General features: G+C 37.7%; 1 long non-coding RNA gene across 2 annotated transcripts in view; it reads right to left on the reverse strand.

Moving 5' to 3' along the window:
* Positions 1-678: 678 nt before the first annotated feature.
* The window catches only part of LOC126961635 (uncharacterized), a 30022-nt gene continuing 12988 nt past the window's right edge, over positions 679-17712 (reverse strand). Inside the window, exons 2-5 of one of the 2 annotated variants that reach the window (XR_007728368.1) lie at positions 9054-9186; positions 3004-3115; positions 2257-2408; positions 679-1387 (exon numbers count right to left, since the gene is read on the reverse strand). This is a non-coding gene — a long non-coding RNA (uncharacterized LOC126961635). Of the gene's footprint in view, positions 1388-1565; positions 2409-3003; positions 3116-9053; positions 9187-17712 lie in introns of those variants that run through there. The other variant, XR_007728367.1, reaches the window with a different exon arrangement.

Below are 17712 nucleotides of genomic sequence, written 5' to 3' on the forward strand. Positions count from 1 at the left end.
GCACAGTGGCTCACGCCTGTAATCCCAGCACTTCGGAAGGCTGAGGCGGGCGGATCACAAGGTCAGAAGATCAAGACCATCCTGGCTAACACGGAGAAACCCCATCTTTACTAAAAATACAAAAAAGTTAGCCGGGCACGGTGGCGGGCACCTGTAGTCCCAGCTACTCGGGAGGCTGAGGCAGGAGAATGGTGTGAACCCAGCAGGCGGAGCTTGCAGTGAGCCGAGATCACACCACTGCACTCCAGCCTAGGCGACAGAGCGAGACTCCGTCTCATAATAAAAAAAAAAAGTCAGTAACTCTATCTCTTGACTAGAAATTTCTTCATGACTTAGTTACCTAAGCCTTTGGGTAGATTTGCTAGACTCACTCTGATTTGTAACACTGAAAAGAAAATAAAAATTGGGATCCTGAACTCACTAAGCCAAAGGGAAGAGTCAAGCTGGGAACTGGGTCACACAAACCTGCCTTCCATTTTGTTCCTAGACAGCTACATACCTCCCTCACGTATTGCTCACAAGGAAATTCCTTGTGGGCTCCAAGATCTTTACCCTAACACACAGTTCTGTCAAATTTCACACTGACAATGTAAATTGATAGCTTATCCTCACAGACACAGGACAAAGGACAGAACTCAATGTCATCCCTTCACTCTACTGAGACAAAGGCATGTCTGACTGCTTTCTCTATCCTATGATTATTTTATCTTACATAAAAATGCAGATTCACTGAGCACGATGCATCTGTGACTATTCTTCTACCTCCTTCTCACATGTAAAATGTGTGTTCAGTGAAAGCTGATCGAAGACTCAAAAGAAAGCAACGGTATGTCCTCTCTTTTCTCTTTAAATATTGGCGGGGCGGGGGTGGGGGGCAAACCCTCTTTGAAAGAAAGTATGGAGCACTGTAGCTTTTTCCTAATGTTCTGTGTTCTTTTTTCCCGGGTGTGTCCTTGACCTTGGAAAAATAAACTTCTAAGAATGGTTAAGCCCTGTCTCAGTGATTTTCTTAGAGTTACAACACAAATCTAGCTTATGAAATTATGAGATTTCATAATATCTCTTGCAGCAGATTGTTTCTGTGACTTTTGTTAAACAGTATAAAACAGTGTATTATTGTTGATGAGTGCACCCTTTATTGCAGAAGGAAGTGATTTGTCACACATAAATCAACATCTGTTTTAGGCCAAATGTATCATGTTTTATAGGATGAGGACGCCAGCACACGTGGTAGCTGCACACTTTGTACCTGAGCTGCGCTTGGGAGCTCTCAAATCCCATCTCTGCTGTTCTCCTACAGTACTGGCTTCTGCGGGCTGCATTTCCCAAACCTCAATGTCAGCAGGGCTCCAGATGGGCGCAGCCAATGGGAGGGGCTGCTGGAAAACTGCAGCGTGGTGATGATGGTGGTGGTGATGGTAGGGAAACAGGAGAGGATAAAGTTAGGGTGTTTCTCCTCCTTCTCCATCTTGAGCAACTCTCTGGTAGAAGTCATGAATTCTTTATGACTGAGCTCCCAAAAGACAATCCTGCCAGAATTCCATTTGCATTTGGATATCACTCTATCTCCTGCCCTCTGGTAACAGTATCTCTTCTCTTTGTTTCTCCTGCCTAGAGATGGTGATGGCTTCAGATTGGTCCTAATGTTTAGGATTACTCACCACCACTTGTTTGTTATTCTAGCTTTTCCAATATCCATGTAAAAATAAATAAATAAATAAAACCAAAGCAAACAAACAAAAAATTCTAACAAATTCCTTCTGTTTTACATACTTAAGGACACCATCTTGCTGATTAAAGCCTCACTGCTAGAATGTTCTAGTAAAACAACACAGAAGAAGATACATTTTTTATTTTGACTATTTCAGCACCAACAGAATCACACAACTTTACAATTTAGGATTTTCTAGTCATATCTGAATTAATCTTTTACCTTATGTATCTGAATTGTTTCAGAATAGAATATATTATGAATTCTAAGCCCAAGGGACTGAATGGACTCCACCTCTTGGCCAAGGGGATTCCAAAGTAAACCAGAAAAACTAGTTCAGGCCATGATGGGAAGAGAGGGTCAGACATAACTCATTATACTTTTCTCCCTTTTGAATTGAGGCACAACTGGCCAGCATTAACATTAAAACAGAAATCTTAAGACTGACAAAACAGACCCTTTGTAGCAGTAAGACACCAAATTCCAACCTGACTGTAGTATAGCATCACATGACAACAGCTCCTGAAAGACATTAAATATCTTACCCCAAAAAGTAACTCTTTGACATATTTTGAAGTGGCCCCTCAAAGCTTTCTCTTGTAGAGGAAATTCACATTCTGCAGAGAATCCTCTTCCCTTTCCAGGTGTTTTTCTGATCCTGAAGAGATTAGCTGAGAGTCCAGCAACTTCTAAAGGTCTGAATAGAAAACAGTTGCCATCTATTTTATCTAAGGGTGGCCATCTATGAAACTTCATCTGCATAATAAGAATCCTGGTCTCCACAACCCCTTATCTTAACTTGGACATTCCTTTCTATGTATTTGAGGTCTTTAAATAACAACTTAATTCCTCCAGTCAATTGCCAATTAGAAAATCTTTGAATCTGCGTATGACCGGAAGCCCCTACTTTAAGTTGTCCTGAGTTTCCCGACTGAACCAATGTACATCTTATAGGTATTGATTGATGTGTACCTGGAGTTTCTGTTCCTCTAAAATGTATAAACTTAAGCTGTAACCCAATCGCGTTGGACACATGTTTTCAGGACCTCTTGAGGCTCTGCCCTCAGCCTTGGTCACTCATATTTTACTCAGAGTAAGTCTCTATAAATATTTTACAGTTTATCTCTTTTTCATCAACACACTCTATCCCAAAGAGCCAAGAGACTGAGATTACTGGGGAGTCTCAAAGTCAACATACTTATTCATATTCCCACTTGACAGAAAGATGACTGTTTTAGTCAATTTGGAATGCTATAACAAATATTATAGACTGAGTGGCTTAAGCAACAAACCTTTATTTCTCATAGTTTCGCAGCTGGGAAGTCTAAGATCAAGGCACCGTCAGATTTGGTGTCTGGTGAGGACCCCCTTCCTGGCTTACAGATGGCAGCCTTCTTGCCACATCTTCATATGGGAGAGAGAGAAAATGAGCTATGATGTCTTTCTTTTCTTATAAAAACATTAATGTCATCATAGAGGCTCCACCCTCATGATGTCATCTAAAACTAAGGAGCTCCCAAAGGACCTACCTCCAAATAAACAACACATTGCGGATTAGGGATTCAACATATAAACTTGGTGGGGACACAACATTGTCTATTTTATTACCAAGATGACAAAAAACAGTTTATTTTTGTGAGAGGTTCTTACTCTGACACCCAGGCTAGAGTGCAGTAGAGCAATGATGGCTTACTGCAGCCTTGGCCTCCTGGGCTCAAGCAATCCTCCAGCCTCAGTCTCCTAAGTAGCCAGGACTACAGGTGCAAGCCACTACACCTAGATATTTAATATTTTTCTTTTTTTTTTTGTAGAGATGGGGTCTATGTTGTTCAGGCTGGTCCTGAACTCCTGAACTCAAGCAATTTAGATTCCCAAACTGCTAGGATTATAGGTGTGAGCTACCACACACAGCCAACAAAAACACTTTAGAGATAAATAAGTGTATTAAAGGGGATACTGAAGAACAATTTTAGGTGACTCAGGAAAAGGAAACTTCAATCAAGAGGGGACTTAGAGTCAAAGAATTGTGAAATTTTCTACTTTGAATCTTCCTTCCCTTCTCAAATGCACATCATTTTACAGATAATGAAACTGATGCTTAGAAAATTGACTTTTTAGGGACCACACTGCCTATATCAGATTAAGGAATAGAGTTCAGATCACGTGAATTTCAGATGAGTGTGTTTTCAACAACATGCTGCTACATTTTTCAGTTAAAAAAAAAAAATTGCCAGCACACTGACTATTCTAGTAATGAAAACACTAAAGTAAAACTAGATAATAAATTAGATGTGGTTTGCTTTGAAATTTTAAAACAACGATGTCAAATGAAGTGATTCTTGGAAACATCTAACATGGGAGACAGAATTTAGAAAAATAATAGGCTAATTGGATGTTTTGTATGCAAATGTAGGGAAATCGAATTTACTTAGGGAAACAGATACTTTAGCTTATGAAGAAAGATTTGCTGATATTGGAGTAACAGATTAGGTGGCACAGCACTTATAATTTGAATGCTCAGCTAAAAGAAAGATTGAGAATCTAAAAACAGAACTGGTGTTATCCTGTGTATCAATACTTTCTTTAAATGTTTACTATCTCAGTAACAAGACATAAGCCTACCAGGATAAACTAGCCCTTTTAATAATACAAAGGGATAAATTAATTGTGCTTTGTTCAACTCATCAAAGAACTTTTAAGATAGACTTTGGCCACTGTCAGTGACTGTGGCTATCAAACTGGATGCCAGAGAAGAAACTGATTGAGGCAGAAAATAATCAGGTATTTAGACTTAAATACGAACAACTCGTGAACACAACAGAAGGAGGAAATAAATCATGAGACAAATCTTGTTCTCAAGATACTTAGAAGCTTTGAAAAACCAAGAGCGTGGCATGTTTAAAGTTAATATTTTCAGATTAAGTAGAGCAAAATTCAAAGTAGTTGAAATAAGGTCAGATCATTGAAAGAAGAATGATATAAAGAACTAAAATCATTAAAACACAGCAATAAAACTAAACAAACAAGCAAACAGGAAAATATTCCTCAAATATAGTAGGCAATGAAGAAAGAATAGATAGTATTTTATTGGTTTGTCAAAGAAGAAGGGAAAACTAGTAATATAAGGTGGTATAAAAACTGAAGCTTTTCAATGCATACATTTCTGCTTCCTCAAATAAGACAGTGTGTTAGATGACTGGCTGAATCAACTAACAGTTGTATTACAAAGATACAAGATGTAAGCTATTAGGAAAATAAATAGAGCTCCTGGATATATTGCTATTACTGCATATCCAGGCTTACATATGGACCTAAAGATATATTTGCAGTGCTACCAGCTTCAATGAGAAAGGAATATAGAATACATTCCTGAAAACCAGTAAAAGGAAAATAATATGTTATCTTAGAAAATTGTAGGAGAGGAGGCCAGGCACAGCGGCTCATGCCTGTAATCCCAGCACTTTGGGAGGCTGAGGCAGGCAGATCACAAGGTCAGGAGTTGAGACCAGCCTGGACAACATAGTGAAACCCTATATACTAAAAATAAAAAAATTAGCCGGGCGTGGTGGTGGGTGCCTGTAATCCCAGCTGCTCCGGAGGTTGAGGGAGAAGAAGCGTTTGAACCCGGGAGGCGGAGGTTGCAGTGAGCCGAGAGAGCACCACTGTACTCCAGTCTGGGCAACAGGGTGAGGCTCCGTAGGAAAAGAAAACTGTAGGAGAGGAAAGAAAGATTATTCTTGAGAATTATAGAATGATCAAACCAAAATAATATTAAAACCAAGTACCAGCAGTCATTTTGCATAGTCCAGATACGCACAAATTTCAGTTACCGCATTTTAATTACCACTTACCCCTGAAAAACATGCTTCAAGTCTTAGTTATTACTATACATTTAACTGCATGAAGTACAGACTTATTATAGCTAGCTTTACAGTTGACCAATCACTGCATAAATAACATAAACACATCATGAGCAATGACCAATCACATCACTTCTTTCAAAGTCTGTGGCTAATTGGTCACTGTGCATATGTTATTCAATTCACTTAAAGACAACAGAGTATGCTGGGCGAGCTGGCTCAAGCCTGTAATCCCAGCACTATGGGAGGCCGAGGTGGGCAGATCACCTGAGGTCAGGAGTTCGAGACCAGCCTGCCCAACATGGTGAAACCCCGCTCTATTAACACACAAAAAATTAGCCGGGCACAGTGGAGGGCGCCTTAATCCCAGCTACTCCAGGAGAATCACTTGAACCCGAGAGGCGGAGCTTGCAGTGAGCCGAGATGGCGCCACTGCACTCCCGCCTGGGCAACAAGAGCAAAACTCTGTCTCAAAAAAAAAAAAAAGAACTCCAACTCGTATTCAAAGCAAAGTTCCCAAATCAATAAATAATAAAATACAAAGCAAATGTTCTCTCCTTGGTCTGCTCTCTTCTTTCCCCTCCTGCTCCTTCATTCCCCACACATACTCTTCCCTGCACTGACCCATGTGGTTTTGGAGCAGAGACAGAAGAGAGAAATTTCTCTTTGGGAAAGTACCCATGGTTTGCTGTCTGTCTCTTTGTTTAGCTCACGTTTATAGGCCCAGTGGGGAAGACCAGAGAATGCAAGAGGCCCTGCACTCCAGCCTGGGCGACAAGATTGAAACTCCGTCTCAAAAAAAAAAAAACAAAAACAGAAAAACAAAAACAGTAGAATTACGTTGCTTGCCTGTAATAACCCCATGTTACATTTTACAAAACCCATGTCATATTTTACAAAACAGGTGATCAAAAATGGTCAAGGGCCAATAAAGATACCAATGCAGCAGATAAACAAAACCTGGTGAACATTGGAAGCGAAATTCTAATAGAACACAGTGGAATTATAGAAGAAGTAGCTGATAATGGGAAAGTTGCACCGTAGATGTCTGAAAAACTAGAAGTGCAGCCAGAGGAACTTGCTGAAGGCGTCCTTATAGATACAAATGAGGAATGTGACGATGACAAAAAGGGTAACGGTGTCCTAGAGGAATCGATGCTGGCAAAAAGACTTCACTTTCAAGGAACTCAGAAATATTTCTTCACTGAAAGTGCAAATAATAAATAAATGAGCTGAGATACACTTAGGGCAGAAGATGACAATTCACTGATACATAGAAAAGATGCTCACGCCACACCATACGCCTTACTATGAGAAGAAAATAACCAAAGTTCAAATTAGTAAGTTTTTTACAAAGAAACAGTTTTCTCAATTTCCTAATGTTTTAAATTAGAATGTAAAAATATACACGTTTTATGTTGTTTTCCATTTCCCTATATATTTTAAATGATAGTAAGAATTTTTAATATTTTGATGAACATTTTAAAAGTGATGGAACTGTCGCATTTTTCCCCACTGATTATTAAAATTGCTTTGCATAGTTTCAGCTGAAATTCAGTTTTCTGATTCTGTACTACTGCGTAAAGCGAGAATTGCCTATGTTAATCTGATTTCTATGTTAGAATAATACAACACATTGCCCAATTGTATTTTGTGAAGAGCAAGGTACTCAAGATTAATTTTACTTTTTATCTATGCCCTACACCGGAATGAGAAATAGACAGATATGTTAGATATTTTCCTGAATACTTAGATGTATCTCACAAAAATATTTTTTATGGGATTATTTAGTACTTGCTCTATGTTCTACACTGTGCTGGCACATGTAAAGAAAACAAAAGCATTTACTTCCGTACCTTTATAAAAATAACCATAAATCTAAATGAGCACAAATGAAGCAACTAGAAAACAATTAAGTATTATATTATATTCATTTCTGATAAGGAGAGATTAATGTGATAATACAAGGCTTCCTGGGAAATTGGGCTAGAGCAGAGTGGGCATTTGAGTTAAGAGGTGAATCATGAGAAAGAGTCAGAAAACAATTAGAAAATTTATGGTTGCATAAGTGCATGTAAATATTAAAAATCTCACTAAAAACAGACCTAATATAACATACATACTAATTATGATGGGAGAGAAAAAAAGAACACATAGCAATGTCAATTACCTCATCATTTATACAGAGGGCCAATCAACATAGTTAAAAATCACGGTGCTAGGCCGGGCATGGTGGCTAACGCCTATAATCCCAGCACTTTGGGAGGCGGAGGTGGGTGGCTCACCTGAGGTTGGGAGTTCAAGACCAGCCTGATCAACATGGAGACACCCTGTCTCTATTAAAATACAAAATTAGCCAGGTGTGGTGGTACATGCCTGTAATCCCAACTACTCAGGAGGCTGAGGCAGGAGAATCGCTTGAACCCGGGAGGCAGGGGTTGCGGTGAACTGAGATCGCGTCATTGCACTCCAGCCTGGGCAATGAGAGTGAAACTCCATCTCAAAAAAAAAAAAAACACACATACACACACAGTGCTTTTCTTTATTCTTAATCTCAGAGGATTTTTAAAGAAACTAATAACCGATGTTGCTTAAGAATATTTGCCTAAAAATTAGAAGTATATTCCTATTTACTCCTGTTTCTTTTTATTTTGCAAAATATAATAAAATTTAATAGAATTTAAGTTAAAAAGAGCATATATGCTGTTAACACTTTCTTCTCACATTATTCTTTTCTTCTGTTTCTCTTTTCCTGTTCAGTATGTATGAATAGAGGAATATTTTCTATAATGTTCTGCAAATATTAAAGTTGGCTTTTAGTCTGTGACTACTGGTGATTTTAAATGATTATTATTCTTTTGACTTGAAATTTTAATACAGTTTAATTATCTGTGTTTTATACAGGTCTTATTTTAATTTATTAAAACTCACTGCTTAAAGTAATGTGTTATAAATATACTAATTCTGGGACACATGAGAAAATTTAAAAAGGTGAAGAAAGTCATGTATTCTATCATACAAAGATCTTGCAATTAATATTTTATGTTTGCTGGATTTTTCCTATTTTTTTCCCATTCATACAAATTTCTGTATATACAGATTCGCTATTATTCTGTACATACATTTTTAATTATGTTTTCCTTTACCATAGCATTTATTTCATTGATGTATTTCTAACATAATAAGACTTGAACTTTGAAATTACTCCTTGATCCATGGGTTGCAGAATGGATGTTGTGTTTGCAGGCATGAACATTAATCTTCTTATACATCTTCTTCAGAGCTTTTATGTGATTGGGTATATTGTCAATGAGCAGTACCATTTTGAAAGTAATCTTTTTCTTCTAAGCAGCAGATCTCAACAGTGGGCTTAAAATAGTCAGTAAACCATACTTTAAACAGGCTTGCTATCATTCATAAAGCTATAGCTGCCTTGATGGATCTGAGCAAAGTATACTGAGAACCTTCTAAGAGAGACTCACCATTCTCTGCCGCGAAGAACTTTGTGATTCATGAAAGGAGATCACAGTATTATGCATAGGAGTTTGGAAGAAGTTGATTCCAACCCTCATACATGGCAATGAGGGGCTCAAGACTTCAGTGGAGGAAGTTTAACTGGAAATGTGGTAGAAATGTCAAGAAAACTAGAATTAGAAATAGAGCCTGAGATGTGACTGAGTTGCTGCAATCTCATGGTAAAAAACAGATAAGGAGTTGTTTCCTAGGGATGAACAAAGAAAGTGATTTCTTGAGATGGAATATACTCCTGGTGAAGAGGCTGTGAACACTGAGACGACAACAAATGATTTCAAGTATACATAAACTGGGTTAATAAAGCAGCAGCTGGACTGGAGAAGATTGACTCCGATTTTCAAAATGGTAAAATAGTATCAAATAGCATCACATGCTATGGAGAAATCTTTCATGGGAGTCAATCAGTGCAACCAACTTCATTGTTGTGTCATTTTCACAATTTGCCACAGCTACCCCAAGTTTTAGCAACCACTACCCTGATCAATTAGCATCCATTAACATCAAGGCCAGACTCTCCACAGGCAAAAAGATTATTTGCTGAAGGCTCACATAATTGTTAGCACTTTAAGCAATAAAGTATATTAAAATTAAGGTATGTACATTGTTTTTCAGTCATAATGCTATTGCACACTTAACAGACCGAAGTACATTGTAACTTAACTTTTATATGCACTGGAAACCAAAAGCTTCATGTGACCTGCTTTATTGTGATATCTGCTTTATTGCAGTGGTCTGGAACTAAACCTACAATACCTCTGTGGGATGCTGAGATAATGAACAGAAATTTATTGGATCATGGTTCTTGAGGCTGAGAAGTGCAAGACTGAGGAACTGGCATTTGGTGAGGGCCTTGTTATACATCATCCCGTGAAGGAAGGGTAAAGAAAGAGCAAAAGAGGGAACAAGAGGTCCCTGAAGAGGTTCTTTACTTTCCTAGTTCTCCTTGAAGAGGTCCTTCACTTTCCTTGTTAGCTGTATTCCTAGGTATTGCATTCTCTTTGTAGCAATTGTAAATGGGCATTCATTCATGATTTGGCTCTCTGCTTGTCTTTTGTTAGTGTATGGAATGCTTGTGATTTTTGCACATTGATTTAGTATCCTGAGACTTTGCTTAAGTTGCTCATCAGCTTAAGAAGGTTTTGGGTTGAAACTATGGGGTTTTCTAGATATAGGACCATATCATCTGCAAACAGAGACACTTTGACTTCCTCTCTTCCTATTTGAATACCTCTACTTCTTTCTTTTGCATGATAGGCCTGGCCGGAACTTCCAAAACTATGCTGAAAAAGAGCCCATATAGCTAAGATAATTCTAAGCAAAAAGAACAAAGCTGGAGGCATCACTCTATCTGACTTCAAACTATACTACAAGGCTACAGTAACCAAAACAGCATGGTACTGGTACAAAACAGACACATAGACCAATGGAGCAGAATAGAGATCTCAGAAATAAACAACAACCATCTGATCTTGGACAAACCTGATAAACACAAGCAATGGGAAAAGGATTCCTTAATTAATATATGGAGCTGTGAAAACTGGCTAGCCATATACAGAAAACTGAAACTGAACCACTTCCTTACATCTTACACAAAAATTAACTCAGGGTCGATTAAAGGCTTAAATGTGAAATCGAAAACTGTAAGAACCCTAGAAGAAAATCTAGGCAATACCATTTGGAACACAGGCACAGGCAAAGATATCATGACAAAAACATCAAAAGCAATTACAACAAAAGCAAAAATTGACAAATGGGATCTAATTAAACTAGAGAGCTTCTTCACAGCAAAAGAAACTATCAATAGAGTAAACAGACAACCTATAGAATAGGAGAAAATTTTTTCAATCTATCCATCTGACAAAGGTCTAATATCCAGAATCTACAAGGAACTTAAACAAATTTACAAGAAAAAAAATCAAACAACCCCATTAAAAAGTGGGCAAAGGACATGAACAGATACTTCTCAGAAGAAGACATTTATGAGGCCAAAAACACATGAAAAAAAGCTCAACATCACTAATTATCAGAGAAATGCAAATCAAAACTAGAATGAGATAGCATCTCACACCAGTCAGAATGATGGTTATTAAAAAATCAAGAAACAACAGTTGCTAGAGGCTGTGGAGAAATAGGAATGCTTTTATACTATTGGTAGGAATGTAAATTGGTTCATTCATTGTGGAAGACAGTGTGGCAATTCCTCAAAGACCTAGAACCAGAAATAAGATTTTACCCACGAATCCCATTACTAGATATGTACCCAAGGAATAGAAATCATTCTGTTATAAAGATACATGCACACACATGTTCATTGTAGCACTATTCACAATAGCAAAGACATGGAACCAACACAAATGCCCATCTATAATAGACTGGATAAAGAAAATGTGGTAGGTACATATACATCATGGAATACTATGCAGCCATGAAAAGGAATGAGATCATGTCCTTTTCAGGGACATGGATGGAACTGAAAGCCACTGTCTTCAGCAAACTAACACAGGAACAGAAAACTAAACATTGCATGTTCTCACTTAGAAGTGGGACCTGAACAATGACAACGCATGGACATACAGAGGGGAACAACACACACTGGGGCCTCTTGGCAGGAGTTGGGGGAGAAAGAGCATCAGGATAAATAGCTAACGCATGTGACGCTTAGTAGCTAGATGATAGGTTGATAGGTGCAGCAAACTACCATGGCACACGTTTACCTATGTAAAAACCCTGCACATCCTGTACATGTATCCCAGAACTTAAAATAAAATAAAATAAAAATTTTAAAAGGCCGGGTATGGTGGCTCATGCTTGTAATCCCAGCACTTTGGGAGGCTGAGGCAGGTGTATGACTTGAGGCCCGGACCTTGAGACCAGCCTGGCCAACATGGTCATTTAGTAGAAACCCGGTCTCTACTGAAAATACAAGTTAGCTGAGTGTGGTGGTGCATGTCTGTAATCCAGCCACTCAGTAGGCTGAGGCAGGAGAATCACTTGAACCTGGGAGGCAGAGGTTGCAGTGAGCCAAGATCATGCCCCTGTGTCGAAAACATCAAATTACTTAATTAAATTAAATTTTTAAAAAAGAAAATTTCTATGGATCTTTTACTGGTTTGTGTAGTGTCATGGAGCCTAGTTGGAAATAGTCAAGAAAGAGGAAAGCAAGAAAAAAACAGCAGGAAAGCAAGAAGATAATCTATTCAATACCATCCCATCTAGAATTCTTTGACAACTTATATGAAAACACTGTATGTGTATACATAAATATATTTCTCACTACAATAATAATTATTATATATATTTTTTGAGACGGAGTCTTGCTCTGTCGCCCAGGCTGGAGTGCAGCATGGGATCTCGGCTCACTGCAAGCTCCACCGCCCAGGTTCACGCCATTCTCCTGCCTCAGCCTCCCGAGGAGCTGAGACTACAGGCACCTGCCACCACACCCGGCTAACTTTTTGTATTTTTAGTAGAGATGAGGTTTCACCATGTTAGCCAGGATGGTCTCGATCTCCTGACCTTGTGATCCGCCTGCCTCGGCCTCCCAAAGTGCTGGGTTTACAGGTGTGAGCCACCTTGCCTGGCCCACTATAATTGTATTTTATAAGCTGTAGCTGTACAATGTGAAAAGTGAGGCAATTATCCTAATTAGTTGATTGCAAGTAATTATTAGTAGAATTAACTATCTCTACAGTAAGTGGTATTAGGTTACAGGCAAAGTTTCTTGAGGCTCTATCCTAAAAAACTGTAAAAAAGAAAAGGACATAAAGGTACACCGTGTAACCTCACAGACAACTAAATGGAATCTGGTCAATGGAATTGAGGCAGCATAACAGGGTCTGGAGTCAGGGAACCTAAGGTCGATTCATGGTGACTTCCTAGAACTAAATCAAAAGGAACCCCCCCAACTTTCCACACCAAAGTAACACATTGGAGACTACTTCCTTTGCAACCCACCCTTTCTTTTGATGAGTGTCAGATGGAAAATTGAAAGTACCTCTGATTGGTTGCTTTCCACAACCAATCACATTGATTGTAGGCCAAGTCTTCCTTTGCATAGAAGTATAACTTTGTAACTTCACTTTAGCCTCTGACTGGCTGCTTTCCACGACTAATCAGATGTTTGCATAGGGTGTAACCTTTGTAACTTCACTTCAGCCTCTGATTGGTTGTGAAAAGCTTTCTGCAAACAATCAGACTGATGGTGGGCCACTACTTCATTTGCATGGAGTGTACACCAAGTGGTCAATGGGAAACCTCTAGAGGGTATTTAAACCCCAGAAAATTCTGTAACCGGGCTCTTGAGCCCCTATGCCCGGGCCTGGCTCCCACCCTGTGGAGTGTACTTTTGTTTTCAATAAATCTCTCCTTTTGTTGCTTCATTCTTTCCCAGCTTTGTTTGTGCATTTTGTGCAATTCTTTGTTCAAAACGCCAAGAAGCTGGACACCCACCCCCGGTAACAGAATTGGAATATTCTAATTTTTAAGCACAATATAGAATAAACTTCTTTGTAAATAACACTTAAGAAATTTAAGTGAGCCCTCTCTTAAGCCTTAATATCTGAGAATTTACTGACTTTGGCAATGTAGCTACTATGTTCTTAGAAAAAATAACTTTAGCTGATAAATAAAAAGACCAAAAGTGTGTATGTTAAAGTCAGCACATCCTTTCAACCTCTGAGTTATACAAAAAGGATAAGGTATAATAGAACACAGAGGAATAGAACACATTAAGAAACAAGACATACATATTGGGTAATTAAATGTATTTATTGTGAATTCCTGTAGATATTTTTTCATGCTACTCAGTATTCACACTGAATTAGACATTACTTGGTTTTAAAAATTCTTTAAATGGATTCTTCTCTTACATAACAGCATAAAACCTATTTGAAAAAATTACACAATTAGTTACGCTTTGGGTACAGCCTGCACTTTGTTGGTTAAAAAAATTTACTTTATTCAGAATGAAATTTCTAAGTAGGAGCAAACAAGTCTTGTAGGAATAATTTTAAAGATATCTTTCAAAGCTGGATGTACAGAAAGCCAAAACGAAGACCGTCATTATGTTGTTAAAATTCCAGAAGGCCTGTTCTATTGAGCTCTAAATGCACATCACACTGAGTTATTTTTGTTGGAACAATCTAATTAGAAAGGAATATATTCTGGAATCATTTAAATCTATCAGAGGAAGAGAATTAGTGCAACTGTATCATCTAGACTTTCTGAGTGCATACATCCTATTAATGCCAAGTACTTCTATAAAATGCAAAATAGTTACTTCCCTTTACTCTGTATTTATGTTAGTGTGTACAATTTAAACTAAGCAACAGCACACTTAAGCCAATAATCTTCATATAAAACCAAAATGATTACGTAAAAAGTAGCTATTGTAATGGTATGTATTCCAAACTACTCTAGAGCTCCCATTTTCCAGTTTATTTATTTGTATGTTTTCTTTCAACTCTGTAGAAGTGACATTATCTGTACACGGTTAAACAGTTTCTGATCTCAATGTTTATCTAGGGGAATTAAAAAATCTCTTTGGAAACTTGGCTAAGAGACTGAGAGATAAACAGAAAACTGACAGATGGGAAGAATAATATTGGTAATAATTAGCTGGATCCAGACTACTTAAAAAGATCTCAACTACTGCCCTAACTGTATAAGCATCACACAAAGGCATATGAAACAGTGCAGAACAGTAATACTATCCCCGATGACAGGCTAATTTGGGTTCTGGAGATATCTCTGTCCTTTGCCACTTCTATAACTTCAGGCAAGTTTCTCTATGTCTCTAGGCTCATCAAAAAAATGGATTTAATAATCATAAGGACTGCTTTGGATTGTTGATGACCAAATAGGATAGTTTAAGCCTTTAGGTGTAGCATGGTGCCTGACAGCATAATCATTTCGCAATAATATTAGCTGTTATTATCAGGTAGCAGCAAACCAGGTATAAAGGGGGCACCTATAAATATAGTAGTTGAATTATAGCAATTGGTCATTTCAAAACATTTGGAAAGGTAATATCAAAATAAAGGAAATTAATCTCTTCATCTGCAAGTGTCACAGAAGGGACATGACTTCAATATAAACAAGAAATTCCTTTAGTTAGCCAAGTAATTTAAACACTGTGATAATACTGGATGTTGGGAGGCTGGTAGAGATGGTCAGGGTTGGGATGAGCAGTGTGTGAGTATGAAGGAGCAATGTGAGAAGTTAGAAGTGGGACTGTGAAATAAACACCAAGTTCTAAACTGTCAATATCTCCTGGCTATTTCACTTATTTTTATAAAGTATTCTTTTATTTCTTTGGACATTCAAATTTAAGCTATTCTAAGAGAAAACAAACATACCTATTAACTTGTTAAAAAATATCATCCTAATCCCCCCACTGTAAAATGATGCATTGTTTTCTCTGAATTTTCTCAGGACTATAAATTCCATGATGCATGTGGCTTTTCTGATACCCATTCCATTTGCTACACCTAGTGAGATTTAATTACTGTGTCAGCGATCTAGTTTATGAACCTGTAACTGAAAACCAATGCTTTGGGTGACGATGGAACAAGACTTCAAGTTGGAGAGCAAATTCAGATGAAGCCAAGTTTTTTTCAATAGCATTTCATAGGAGAGTGACATGTATTCTACTAGCAAGGACATGGGATGGGATCAAATATTTCCTGCAGGAAGCATTGAAGAGAAATTATTTTTGCTGCAGTGTTGTAAACAGACAAGGTTGTAGCCCTTATAATCATATACTATTTTAATTATTGACCAGTTATGCTAGAAAGCACGCAAATACCACATCTTCCAAAACTAATACTGACAACTCACAACGGTGAAACTGGGTGCTGAGTCAGAAATAAGTTAATATTCTTCTGCTGAGCACTTACTGTATTAGCAGTTATTTGGAGCAAGTAAAAAGAATGAGAAACACAGGTCCAAGGTGAACTATTTTCCATCCAACTTCATGAAGGCAACATATATTGTTAACACTCTGGGTTAGGCTTTGAACCCTACTTCTATAATTTCCTGGTTAGATAACATTCGGCAGGGTGCATAACCTCACTGAGAGTCTATTGACTTAGCTGTAAAATCACCAAGACATTATCAACTTCTGTATGTGGAGCTGCAGAGATGATCAGTGGGTGTATTCCACCCTAAACATAGTCATTCTCTTTATGTCTATAAAGCATTTACCATTTAATGGCATAAAATATGTGAAATTATTTCTACACCATAATAGATGTGATCTTGTTTGTTAGAAGTAAAATGTGAATTATCGACACCATATGAAGTAAAACATTTATAATTAACCTGGTTTCTAGTGTAAGACTGGAGAGCCTGTGGCAACTACATCCTTATGATGGCCCTAATACCATCCTTAACGTACTGAAATGAGCTGTGTTCCAGAAGAAAAAGTTACTCACTTTGATGTCCCACTCTGAACTACAAGCTTGGGTTTGGTGAATACTTAAGGAAGAAATTGAGGTGACCAGAGAGGCTTTTAAACTACTTTGAACATCATTTTCCCTCTAATGGAAGGAATGGCCAGAGATAAAACACAGACCTTCAAAAGTCACCTGCAAAAAGATTTACTGATAGCATATCATAAATTACCTAATTATAATATAGAAATTTAACTTTCTAGAGAGAAAAGTTTCAGAAATTTATTTTATGTTCATTTCTGTGGTCCACTGTCTCATCTGAAAGTCTGCCAGAATCTCTTAGGCTTTTAAATTACAGAAATTATTTGAGACAGACATTTTGGAAGCTCACCATAGAAAGGGAAATTTATCAAGTTTTAGGCATTAAGACTTTTATTTTACTTTCTCTATATATTTGAAACAGGTCAATTCCAGGTTGGAAAATTCCTGCCAGATATTCCCATTAGAAAATACACCAAAAAACTTTTATCAAAGCTAAGGACTTTATATATGTCACATATATTTTTGAAAAATTAGAAATATTTTGGTTATACATTATTTACATAGTTTAGCCTATTTTAATCATTTTTTCTCTTGTGCACATAACCAGATGAAACACTGAAATTCATAAATTATGTTATTCAACTATGATGTTAAATCATAGACCTGGGGGCCAGGTGCAGTGACTCACGCCTATAATCCTAGCACTTTGGGAGGCAGGGGCAGGTGGATCACCTGAGGTCAGGAGGTCAAGACCAGCCTGGCCAACGTGACAAAAGCCCTGTCTCTACTAAAAATACAAAAATTAGCTGGATGTGTTGGCAAGCACCTGCAATCCCAGCTATGTGGGAGTCTGAGGCAGGAAAATAGCTTGAACCTGGGGAGGTGGAGGTTGCAGTGAGCTGAGATCACACCATTGTTCTCCACTCTGGGTGACAACAGTGAAACTCCATCTCAACAACAGCAAAAAAAATCAGAACTGGAAAGAAATTTCAGTTATAAGTAAACTCATAACACTATGATTCCTAAAGTCTTTTCTGTGAATGTTCATTCCCTTCCTAAAAATTTAACTAAATTTAAGATATCTGCTCTCAGAGAAGGAAAAGTTTTAACAGTATTAAGATAGCTATTTTCTTCTTCCAAGAACAATTAATAGAGTAAATCTTCACTTAAAATC

Source organism: Macaca thibetana, chromosome 8 (assembly GCF_024542745.1).
Source record: "Macaca thibetana thibetana isolate TM-01 chromosome 8, ASM2454274v1, whole genome shotgun sequence".
NCBI lineage: Eukaryota > Metazoa > Chordata > Mammalia > Primates > Cercopithecidae > Macaca > Macaca thibetana.